Below are 12,586 nucleotides of genomic sequence, written 5' to 3' on the forward strand. Positions count from 1 at the left end.
TGTATCTTGTGACTCCTTCCTACCTCCCCCACTCACTGCATCCCATCATTCTTGAAGAATGGGCGCGTGTGGGGACACTGGCCCAGCTCCACTCCAGTTTTCCTAAGAAAACGTGACAGCACTCCCAGCGTTCCCCGCGGTCACAAGGGTACGGAGGAAAGGCCTTTGCGCATGCACACGTGTGCAGCTTGGGCGACAAGAACTTTGTGGTGGGGAGGCGGGGGTTGGGGGGGGGGTCTCCCTTTGCCTCTCGTGCGCTCTCTGGTGGCCTCGGAGGGCAGCGCAGACAGAACGAGAGGCGGGGCCGGCGGCAGCGGCGGAAGTGAAGTCACTTCCGGGCTGGGGTGTTTGTTTGGACTGGAGAAGGGAGGCTGCGGGCGAAGCGCGCGTCGAGCGGGGGAGCGGCGCTGCTTGTGGAGATCCGCGGAGGCCGACCGGATTCGTTGGCTGCCGTCCCCGCTGCCGTGCACTGGGTGAGGGGTTCCCTCGGGCGGAGCGGCGAGAAGGGTGCGGCGGCCCCGGCGGTCGAGGGACAGCACCTCGGCGACGGCTGAGGGGCCTAGAGGGTCCCCTGGGTCGTTGGCCCCCAAGCCCGTATGGCCCCCGTTGTTCCTTGCCTCTTCCAGTTGAGTCTGAGAGATGATCTTGGACCGACTTAGTCTCTTTCTTTGAGAAATGGCCGTCGCTTTTTTTTCTCATTGTCATTATTATTTATGATTTGGATCCCGCAGCTCTCTATCCGGGTCCTCGGTGGCGCGCGATGGTTGCCGGGATAGCACTTTCTCGCGAGCCCCCACCCCCACCCCAGTCCCTTCACCCCCGCCTCCGGTACCCTTTTCCCCTGCTCCCCGCTGCCGCCTCGGCAACAAAGCTCATTGTTTCTCCCCACTTTACGCCTGCGCGTCGCCACGCGCTGCCGCTACTTGCTGCGCTTGCGCGCTCCTCCTGAGGCTAGGGTGGGGGAAGAGAGAGGGGCGGAGGGACTGGCGGGTTGCCTTGCGTACTAGTAGAGCGTTTTGTAACCGTCCGCGAGCCTGTACCTTTCTGATCTGTTTTCTCCGGTTTCTTCGACATCCCCTACCCCTTAATTTTAGTTACATTGTATTCCGTGCTCGGGTTAGGAGGTCCTTTGGAGTACTGGCAACTCCTACTCCAGGACTGTTTTGAACTAGTTGGAACTTTTAAGGGCTTAGCCAATTCACGTTTTTCAATTTTGGTTCTTGCACTTTTTAGTTTCTCTGTACTATGCTTATTCTCTCGCACCATCAAAAATATATAGCTTGTGTTCAAGTTACTTGTTTCAAAACATTTGTTGAAGCAGCCAGCATTGATATTTTCTGTAACTGCAAAAAGGGACCTTTACTGCTTCTTTTGTTGTCTTATTTTCCCTGATTTTGCAACGCCATCATCTCACAGAAACCACAAACTCTAGAAAGAATTTGGCATCCAGTGTGCCGTGGGAGAAGGTCTAACAGCTGACAGCTTTTGACATTTCAGCAGAAGACAAATTCCCATTTTGCATGTGCTGGCTAATCTTGTCTAATTAACCTGGTGGTATGATTTTTCACAGTTTGCGTTTTAGCAGTTGGTCAGGTGTTAGTTTGAGTTTTCTTTAAATAGCCTTTGAAATTTCATGGGCTGCAGGTTATGTATGCAAATAAATTCTCTAAGGGTTTTAATGAGATTCCTAGTGTTTGCTGTTTTGTGTTTCTGTTCCGGTCTGTGAGAGGATATTTTGAGCAAATTACCCTGTTTATACCACTTGTTAATTGTGAACTTGTTCAGAACTTCATTTTTTCTAACAAGTAGGTGTCTTTGACCAAAAAAAAAAAAGGTAACTCTCCCAGAAGTGTAGCCTGCTTGTCTGTTTCTTTATGGGTTGGAAGGTGATTTTCATATTTATTTTAACTTGTGAAATAAGCAGGAAGAGAAGCTTGTCCTGCCCGTTTTGAAAGCAGTAGAAACTTGAGAGATTCTTTTATTAGGCACACACTTCTATAGCCCGTAGTAATGGAAGGCATTGTTCAAAGTACTTTTACAAGTATTTACTCTTCAGTGTCTTTAGGCAGCAAGTACTACTGTAAAATGAAGATTATAAATGAAAGAGAGATGTGGAGTAACTTGCCCAATGTTACACAACTAATAAGAGCTGGAATTCAAATCCAGGCGGAGATTATGTGCTCTTAACCTCTGTAGCATGCTGCCTGTGATTTAGTAACATATTCAGAGTCCTCTGGTGGTTAATGGCATATCTGGGATTTGAACCCAATCCAAAATGAAAGTTATCCAAGTTGTCTTGGTGATCTGGATCACCCTGTTGCACAGATACATTAAGATTTCACGTATGATACAGCCTGAGATTCACTATCAGTAACTCAGTCTTTTTTCTTAATTTCCTCATTGTTCATAGTGGTGCTGTCCAGTAAGATAGCTACTGAGCACATGTCTGTTGAGCACTTGCAATGTAGTAAGTGCAACCGAAGAACTAAAATTTTGATTGTATGGAATTAAAATTGTTCAGTCACTAAGTTGTGTCTGACTCTTTGATCCCATGGACTGACTGCAGCACCCCTGACCTCCCTGTCCTTTACCATCTTCTGGAGTTTGCCCAGGTTCATGTCCATTGAATCTGTGATGCCATCCAACCATCTCATCCTCTGCCACCCTCTTCTTTTGCCTTAAAATAATTTAAATTTAAATAGCAACAAGTATCTGGTGGCTACCAAGTTGGATAGTGTGAATTTATTTGAACTGACTCTACTTCTTTTATGTATCAGTTTTTATAAATAAGGATGGTATTTCTGATGCACTTCGAGCTTTTTTCAGCCGTGTTGTACCATCCTTTTTCTTACCTCATAACGTAGTTACACTATAATTGAGATCAGGGTTATAGTCTTTGGGATTTTTCTGTGACATTGTTTCACTCCTACAAGTGGTTGGACCTGTTGTTTTTATCTTATAGCTTGCCCTAGCAATCTTAATTGTTCTACATGTTTAGTAATACTGTTATCTGCTAGGTTGTTTGCCTAGGTACTCTTATTATTATCAATTTTACAGATAGGGAACCTGAAACAGATTAAATAACCTGCCCACTGTCACATATCTAGAAAGGCAGCCTGGTTCCAGAGCCCATGCTTTTAATCATTATTTTATACTGCCAAACATTAAACAAAAAATTCCGTCCTGCTCAGACTTCTGAATTAAATATAGAAGCTGTTGCAGAAATTTCTATATTTTCTCTCACTAACTAAAATACATATGTATACAATATATGTGTGTTTAAACAACAAATAACTTTAAAGGGCCTACAGTAGTTCAAAGTAGAGTCCAGTGGAATAAGAAAAGGTGGTAAGTCTGTGGAGTCAGTTTCTTTTTGATTTTTTGTGGGGGTTCTGGTGGCACCACTCGGCTTGTGGGATCTTAGTTCTGCCACCAGGGATTGATCCCTGATTCCTGGCAGTGGAAGCCCAGAGTTGTAACCATTGGACCACCAGGAAATTCCTTGTGGAGTCAGTTTAATGAAAGAAGCAGAGAGAGAATTCTGTTTGAATTTTAATGAGAATTTTTTTAAGAGTTAATGTTTTTATTTTTTATTCCAGTTTTATTGAGATATAATTGAAATATAGCACTGTATAAGTTTAAGGTATATAGTATAATGATTTTATTTACATACATCATGAAGTGGTTAATGACAATTCTTAAGAGATGAAAAAGGGGGAAACTTTCTAAAACTTAAAAGATTTATTTTCATATTTTAAAATTTTGTAGCGACTATAAATGTATGGACACTGCTGGAAACCAATAAATGGCAGAAAATAGCTGAGGAAAAGAGTTTGTAGATTTAAAGTGCCAGATATCAGGAAAAAAACTGCTCTTAACCTAACCAAAATCTGGTGAAATTTCTTTCTTTTTTAGCAGCTCTTACTGAGCTATAGTTCGCATACCATGCAGTTCACCCATTTAAAGTATATAGTAGTCTTTAGTATATTACCAGAGTTGTACTTCCATCAAATGAGGACATTTTCATTACCTCAAAAAGAAATCTTATGCCCATGATCTGTCATACAATATGTGTTCCTTTGTGACTGACTTCCTTGATTTAGCATGATGTTTTCAGTATTCATCCATCTATCAGCTGGTGGACCTTTGGGTTGTATCTCTACTGCTATGAACATTTTGCCTGTGTAAGTTTTTATGTAGATACATATTTTCATTTCTCTTGGGAATATACCCAGGAGTGGAATTGCTGGGTTATATGGTAATTCCGTGTTTAATCTTTTGGGGAGCTACCAGACTGTTTTCCATTTTAAATTTCCCATTGGCAGCGAATGAGGGTTCCAATTTTTCCATATTTTCACTAATATAAAGTATTATCTCATGGTTTTGATTTGCATTTTCCACATAGTTAAGGATGTTGAGCATCTTTTCATGTGTTTTTTGGCCTTTGGAGAACTTTGCAGATGTTTTGCCCATTTTTAAATTGGTTGGTTGGTCTTTTATTGTTGAGTTGTAATAGGTCTTTATTCCAAATAAAATTCCCTTATCAGATATTATTTGCCTCTGTTTCTTTTCTACCTTTCCAGAGATTCTATGCATTTGCAAATTGTGAACACACACACACCCCCCTCACACTCACTGTGTTCTGCAAATTGTAAAGCTGGAGTTTTTTTTCCTTATGATAAATCCCGTGTCAGCCTTATCAAGGAAAAGAGGGATATAGTCAAATGAGCTATGAAATAGGAGAAATTCGTTTCTGTTGTAACAAAATTCAAATTCTGGAGAAATGAGATTTTAGTGAAATAAAAATTACTGTGGTTAACCAGAGAGGTTTGTTATTCAGTTGCTAAGTCATGTCTAGCTCTTTGCGACCCCATGGACTGCAGCACTCTAGGCTTCCATGTCCTTCATTCTCTTCTGGAGTTTGCTGAAATCCATGTCCATTGAGTCATTGATGCTATCTCACCATCTCATCCTCTGTTACCCTCTTCTCCTTTTGCCTTCAGTCTTTCCCAGCATGAGGGTCTTTTCCAGTGAGTCAGCTCTTCGCATCAGATGGCCAAAGTATTGAAACTTCAGCTTCGGTCCTTCCAATGAATATTCAGGGTTTATTCCGTTTAGGATTGAATGGCTTGAACCAAGGGACTTGCAAGAGTCTCCTGCAACACCACAGATTGAAATCATCAGTTCTTCAGCGTTAGCCTTCTTTATGTCCAACTCTCACGTCCATACATGCAGAAAACCTGAATAGACCTATCAAAACGAGAAAATTAAAGGTTGTTAATAATACCAAGCCCTTATAATTTTAGATTCATTTGTCTTTGGGGATCCCATAATTCTTGTTATTGAAATGATTCCTGAATATAAGGATGGAAAAATTCCTAGTTCATTTTTTTGAAAACTATATTTTATGTAGCGTTCTCACAGTCTGGGTTTGCAGTTATTTTCTTTTGGAACTTGATACTTGTCACTCTGCCATCTATATTGTTTGAACCCTCTTGTATTTTTTATCTTTTTGCTGTTTTCTGGATACTTTCTTTTATCTTCAGTTCTATTGTATAGATCTAGTCTGCTGCCAAACCCATTATATTTTTGTTTATGTTGTGGTTTTTATATATCATCATTTGGCTGTTTTCCAAATCTATTGTGTGCACTTTTTATATTTAGCTGTTTTCTTTTTTTTTTGTTTGTTTTCTGAATATATTTTCAAGCTTGATAGGTAATGATCATTTTGCCACATGAGTGGCAACATGCTACATGAGTTTTGATTATGCTTTCTGTAAATTGCACTGCTTCTTGCTTGTCGTATCTTTTTTTTTTTTTTTTGCCTTTTGAATTTGGTTATCTTTCATTTTGAACTCTTCATTGGCCTTAAAGATTAATTTTTTGAGGTTCTTGGACTTCCCTGGTGGCTCAGATGGTAAAACATCTGTCTACAATGTGGAAGACCTGGGTTCAAGTCCTGGGTTGGGAAGATCCCCTGGAGAAGGAAATGGCAATCCACTCCAGTACTATTGCCTGGAAAATCCCATGGACAGAGGAGCCTGGTAGGCTACAGTCCATTGGGTCGCAAAGAGTCGGACACGACTGAGTGACTTCACCGAAGGCCTCGAATGAAGATGCCTTCCTCTCAAGGAATTTTACATTTGCTTTTGCCAGGCTCTGGCACCAGTCAAGGGCCACTTTATACTCAGTTCATGACTTGGGATGTTCTGGACTTCCCAGGTGATGAGAATTTATTCCTCCTATCCATAAGAGGTCCAGCCATAGTCACGGTATCTGAGTTCCCTTCCACCGTTCCCTTTTGATTAGCTTGGTGGGGAGTGGGAGTCGTTTTTGGTTCAACCTTAACCTGAGTATATAGCCCTTTGGGGTCCCAGCTTAGAGCGGGAGGATCTCCTGTTCCATTTTTCCTATATGCCTTTTGCCCCTTGAAGCATCCAAGGTCGATTCAAAGAAGCCTAATGGACAGAAAGAAGCCCTCAGTGCAGAGGCAGCCTCAGTGTTTAAAGTTCCACTTTGTTCTTTGAATTCCCACTTTACTTACTTTTCAGCACTTTTGAGTGTTTTCTTTAGGAATATGTTATCTAACACTTATAGTGAGAAGACTATAAATAGTCTACCACTATTGGTAAAAAGTTCTGATTCATTTATGCTTTAAGGAATTAAAATAGTTTCAAGTAAATGGATATGCCATCTTCCTGGCCAGAGGGCTTAACATAAAAACATGATCCTGATTAAACTGCAAATTTTTAGTAAAATTCCCATCAGACTGTTATTGACAACTTTAAAATTGATACAAAGATGAAAGTGCAAGATTCCCCTCTTCCCCAAGAAAGTTGCTAAGGGATTTGTGATACTAGATATTCAAACTTACTGAAAGGCTGCTCTATTCAAAACAGTATGATACTGTGCTGAAATATTTGAAGATGAAAGGTCATGATGAAAGGCCTGCAACATAGCAGATGGTTAAGCCAAAAAAAATTGTATAGAGAAAACAACTGTGGCAAAAAGCTAATAGTTGATGAATCTAGATGAAAGGTACAAGTGTTCATGATACTATTATTTTATTATGACTTTTTTGTAAGTTTAAAATTCTTAAACAATAAAAGTTGGGGATAAAACAGTATACAATATACCATCACAGAGCAAGGAAACAGTATAGTAGGAGTTTGATCATGATAAACCTGAGGAACAAGCTTTCATTTCAATAATGATGAATATAGATCTTTTACATCATACTCAAAGTAGTGCTCACATGAGTTAAAGATTTAGAGGACTTCCCTGGTGGTCCAGTGTCTAAGACTCCATGCTCCCAGTACATGGAGCCTGGGTTCAATCCATGGTCAGGGAAATAGGTTCCACATGCTGCAACTAAAGATCCCATGTGCCACGACTAAGGAATGCCCAGTAAGCTAAATAAATATGCAAAAATATATTTAAAAAAATAATAGGAATAGTTGGGTTTTGGTGTTTTTTTTTTTTTTTTTTAAGGTTTCACTATAAAAAAGAAACTATAAAAATACTGAGAGAAAATAAAGGAAATAAAACCTCAAGATAGGGAAAGACTTCCTAAACAAGATGAACATATCCTGGCAGCTGTAGAGGAAAACAGTGAGATTCTTTTATGCCCACCTGTTTGCAAAAGTAAAATGCTATGTTGATTATATACAGAGCTGTTGAGGATGCAGAGAAATGGGAGCACCCAGCTTATTATAGGAATGTACATTACCATAATATTTTTGGCATATAATCTGTCTTTTAAAGCTACAAATGCACATGGCCTTTGACCCAGTTATTCTCACTTATCAGAATGTATCCTACAGAAAACACAACCAGAAAAGGATGTGTGTACAAGGGTGATCAAAGCAGGATTATTTGTATTGAAAAAACTGGAAATGGTAAATTGCATCAGAGAAGAAATGGTTGAATAATTGCTGCTGTATCCATTTAAAAAATTAAGTATACTTGTGTACATTGACTAGTAAGGATCTTTCATGTGATATATTTAGTTTAGCATGATTCTATTAAAATACATAAATTCTTTATGTGTGTCTCTATAAGCAAAAAAATATGAAAGGACATATACTAAGCTGTTAAAATTGACTACCTCTGGGTAAGATTGAAGATGGAAAGGAAAAAACTTCCTTAAGACCTGTTTAAGTAGGGCCTACTTTGTACATAAACAGTTTTTTTTACTTTAATGCTTCCTTTTCCAACAAAATTTCCTAACTATATGCAAAGACAAATTATCCAGAATTTTTCAAATGATTACTTTGATACATTGTTGTTTTACCATTTTGTGATTTTTGTTTAGGAAAATCTTATTAGATGTATTCTTACAACTACTAGATTTTTAGTATTAGTAATTTAATATTGCTTGTTCTGAATTAGTATTACTGTGTTGTTTTAGAAATCCTTTTATGAGATTAAGGCTAAAGATTAAAAATTTTGAATTACATTTTGTGATAATTTTAGGATTTTAAATAATAAAAACATGTTTTTTGAAGCCATAGATGTTCTTTGAAGCAAGTATGAACATTAAAAATTGGGGCAAGGGGATTATGGGTTTTCTCTGTTCGTTTCTGCCCATTTTTAAGTGGTTTCCATTAAATCATGAACGAAGACAAGACAGCAACAGATTGTTATGGTTTACTTCTCAGATTTTTTTTTTTTAAACTGTATTTGTCAAGTCATTACATACATTGTGTCCTCAAACATCACTGAAGCAAATTAGGTGCTTCTGTTTTGTTTTCAGGAGTTCCTGTTTAAGTTTTTGTTGGTTTTGTTCTAAGCCACAAGAGACTAGTATATATAGATTTGAGCTCACTGACTTGAAGCTGCTGCTTTTGGACTGCCTCTGAATAAGATGATGATACATCTCAGCAGTACACCTTACACTATATATTTTTTTTGGTGGTTTTTCCTAGTGGTTACCCTGGACATGACAAATAACACCTTAGTTTGTAACTCATGTGGACTAATGCTTCTTTAGTTTGCTGTAGAGAAAAAGAGGAGTTATAAAGCAAGAAATCTATTAGTGACTTTTGTATTTACTGTATAATTATCATTGTTTATTTCTTCCAGTGAATTCAAGTTAATGCTGGTATTCTTTTTATTTCAATGTGAAGGAGTCAGTTAGCTCTCCTTATAAGACAGGTATATTGGTAATGAACTCTCACTTTTTTACTTATCTGGGAATGTCTTAGTTTCCCTCCCCGCCCCTTTTATCCTTTCATATGTATTGTCCTGTTTTCTGGCTTCTAGTTTCTGATGTGAAATCATCTATTAATCTTGTTGTTTTGAAGATGCTTTTTTGGTCTTTGACTTTCAATAACTTGATTACAATGTGTCCATGTGGATTGCTTTGGGTTTATTCTACTTGGGAATTCCTTGAGCTGCTTGATAGGTTTCATCAAGTTGGAGGAGTTAGGGGCCAATTAGTCTTCACTCTTTCTCTTCTTCTGGGTCTCCCATTATGCATATATTGGTACATGTAATGGTATCCTACTGATCTCTGAGGTCTGTTCATTTTTAAATCTTCCATTATTTTTTATGTTTTTCAGACTAAATAATCTTAATTGATTTACCAAGTTTACTGATTCTTTCCCCAGTCAAACCTGCTGCTGTATGCTGAGGCACACCTTTAACACTTGAGCACTTTACAGCTCTTTCTTAACCTTTTTATGTGCAGAGCCTGAAGCTTGAATAATCTTGTCAGGTCTTTTCTGAGTGTGCTGCCAGCACTGGGCATGCCTGTGGCCTCTTAGGTTTCCCAGAATATGTAGGAGCTTTTCAAAGCCTTTATTCCCAAAGCATCTCCTTCACCAGCCTTTCTTCCTTTCCTTTTTGCCCCAACTGTTATTCTTTGCTGGCACTGGCTACTATATTTGCCTTTAACTGTTTTTGACAAATGCCAATTTAAAATAATAAATTTTACGGTATTTGAACTATATACTCAATTTTTTTAAGACAGCAAAACACGTGTGTGTTAATCATTCAGTCATGTCCAACTCTTTGCAACCCCATGGACTGTAGGCCACCAAGCTCCTCTGTCCTTGGAATTCTCCAGGCAAGAGTATTGGAATGGGTAGGCATTCCCTTCTCCAGGAGATCTTCCCGACCAGGGATCAAACCCAGGACTTCTGCATTGCAGGTGGATTCTTTACCATCTGAGCCACCAGGGAAGCCCCAAAACATACATAGGACATAATATAAAGTGTTTGGTCTAAGAAGAATCAACAGGTGATAGAAGAAAATTTAAAATCTGGTAACAATACCTTGTATTAAAACACCTTACACTCAGTAATTGTAGGTCTGTCAATGTTCTGAAAGTAAATGATCCTCACCCCTCTGGCTTTTCACTTGACTGGCTATAGCAGAAATCTGGTCAGCAGTTGTTTCTTCCTCAGCTATCTTAAGATGCAAGATTAGTGCCTGGGCTCCAGTTGATTTTACTGGTTCCAGTTAGGATTTGTTTCCCAAATATTGCTTGACAATGAAATTTTATTTACTGTCCTTAATATACTTTCAGTGGGATCTGTACCAAAGCCACAGGTTGTTTGATGAGGTGATAATGGGCAAAAAGCTGACCTAGAGACATGTCAGATGCAGGGCTTGGGCCCTTTTTGCTAAGCACTATTTACATTTTGTTACTGGTTGGCATCAAACAAGGAGGGAGGGGTTCCTTGAGATTCCCAGACTATAGAATTTGCTGATGCAGATTTTCATTGTTTACATAAACTTATGCTCATGAAATGTATGGAAAACACTTTTTTCTTTAAACAAATTTTTATTTATATATATATATATACACACACACACACTATTATAGTCACTTGAATCATATTCAAAAACAAGTTAGTGGTATTTCTAGTACAGGTCTCACATATAATTGCTACTTAACTGTTCAGTTCTACTTGAATATTGAATGTCCTGTAATCTGCTAAACATGATTTTTATGTACTATTTTTAACTAAAAATATGTCATTTATTAATACTGTGGTCTTCTGAAAGGTAGGATGTAATGGGTATGAGCTGGGATAGGATACATGTTGGGAAAATAATGAAAAGCTGTTGTAAATTGAGATGTGTTTGAACATCGTTTAATGATCGGTTTGTGTGCAGTGTAAACAAAGTTCCATGAAGTTGCAAAGCAGAATTGACCTCCTTCTTTTCATAATATTTGAGTCTACTCTAAAGTGTAGTTTGTTTAAAAATGAGCATATAAATATTTGGTAGCCTGATATATAAGTAATTTACTTTAGAGGAACTGATTGCTGTTTAGTCAGAACTTGTTATCAAAATAAGAGGGTTTATTTAACCCAAGATTAATGATAAATAAAAATATCAAGGATATCTATCATCTGTTTTCTGTTGTGTCTTTTCACAGTGCTTCAGTTTCCTAATTCCAGTCATGTTTTCTTTCTACCCCACACTGTGTGTCTGTTCAGTAGTGTTCCGACCCTGTGACCTCATGGACTGTAGACTGCCAGGCTCCTCTGTTCCTGGAATAACTCTGGCAAGAATACTGGAGTGGGTTGCCATTTCCTCTTCCAGGGGATCTTCTCAACTCAGAATTCAAACCCGCAGCTCCCGCATTGCCCGGTGGAGTGGTTACCGCTGAGCCACCTGGGAAGCCCTCTACCCCACACCCTACCACATAAATCTCAGTCTGTCTCTGCCTTTTCTTTCATACACATACAACACTAAGGAAGGCAGAATTCTCAGTAATTCCTTTTTTAATTTTATTTATTGATTTATATTTGACTGTGCTGGGTCTTCATTGCTGGCAGGCTCTTCTCTAGTTGCGCCAGGCGGGGGCTGCTCTCTAGTTGCAGTGTGCCAGCTTCTCATTGCTGTGGTTTCTCTTGTTACAGAGCACGTGCTCAGTAGTTGTGGCGCATAGGCTTAATTGCTCTGCTACATGCGGGATCTTCCCAGATCAGGGATCAAACCTGTGTCTCCTGCATTGGCAGGCAGATTCTTAACCACTGAGCCACCAGGGAAGCCTTCTCAGTAATTCTTAATTCAGGACTTCCTAACAATGAAAAATGTTAGTGCCATGACACTATTGTCATTAGTATTCATTATTGGGGGAAATGCATATGTGCATCAGGATTGGGCCCACCCACCCCTACTGCTTAGAGACTTACATTCATATTATATGAAAAGCTGTTTTTTAGTACTTATGTCCTGTTAAGTTCATAAAATTAAGTTAAAATTAAGTTCATAAAATGAGTTTAAAGGGCCAGGCAACATACATAGAGCAAGTCTGTCCCTGAACCTTACCCAAAGAAGGAAAACTATTTCTAGTATATTTGGGGTTTTCTGTTTAGTTTGATTATGACAACTTTGGAGTAAGAAGACATTTTTAAAACTCTCATCTTCATATTAGGTATGCTGTTGCCTTCCTTTGGCATAAATCACACTAATGTTTGGATTTACATACAAGTCTCTCTTGCTTTACGTAAACACATTTTTTAGCAATTTCGGAGTTAATGAACTGGTAGACTTACTGTAGGGGCGTCCCAGGTTGTGCAGACAGAGAATCTGCCTGCACTGTCAGAGACGCAAGAGACATGGGGTC

The 12,586-nt window shown here is 38.9% G+C and overlaps 1 protein-coding gene across 2 annotated transcripts in view; it reads left to right on the forward strand.

Moving 5' to 3' along the window:
- Window positions 1-12,586, forward strand: part of PAIP2 (poly(A) binding protein interacting protein 2) — a 17,979-nt gene continuing 5,393 nt past the window's right edge. Inside the window, exon 1 of one of the 2 annotated variants that reach the window (XM_024994401.1) lies at window positions 1-148. The gene's annotated coding sequence lies outside the window, so the exon portion shown is untranslated. 2 annotated transcript variants of the gene reach the window in all.

The sequence above is a fragment of the Bos taurus genome, chromosome 7 (genome assembly GCF_002263795.3).
Source record: "Bos taurus isolate L1 Dominette 01449 registration number 42190680 breed Hereford chromosome 7, ARS-UCD2.0, whole genome shotgun sequence".
Classification (NCBI taxonomy): domain Eukaryota; kingdom Metazoa; phylum Chordata; class Mammalia; order Artiodactyla; family Bovidae; genus Bos; species Bos taurus.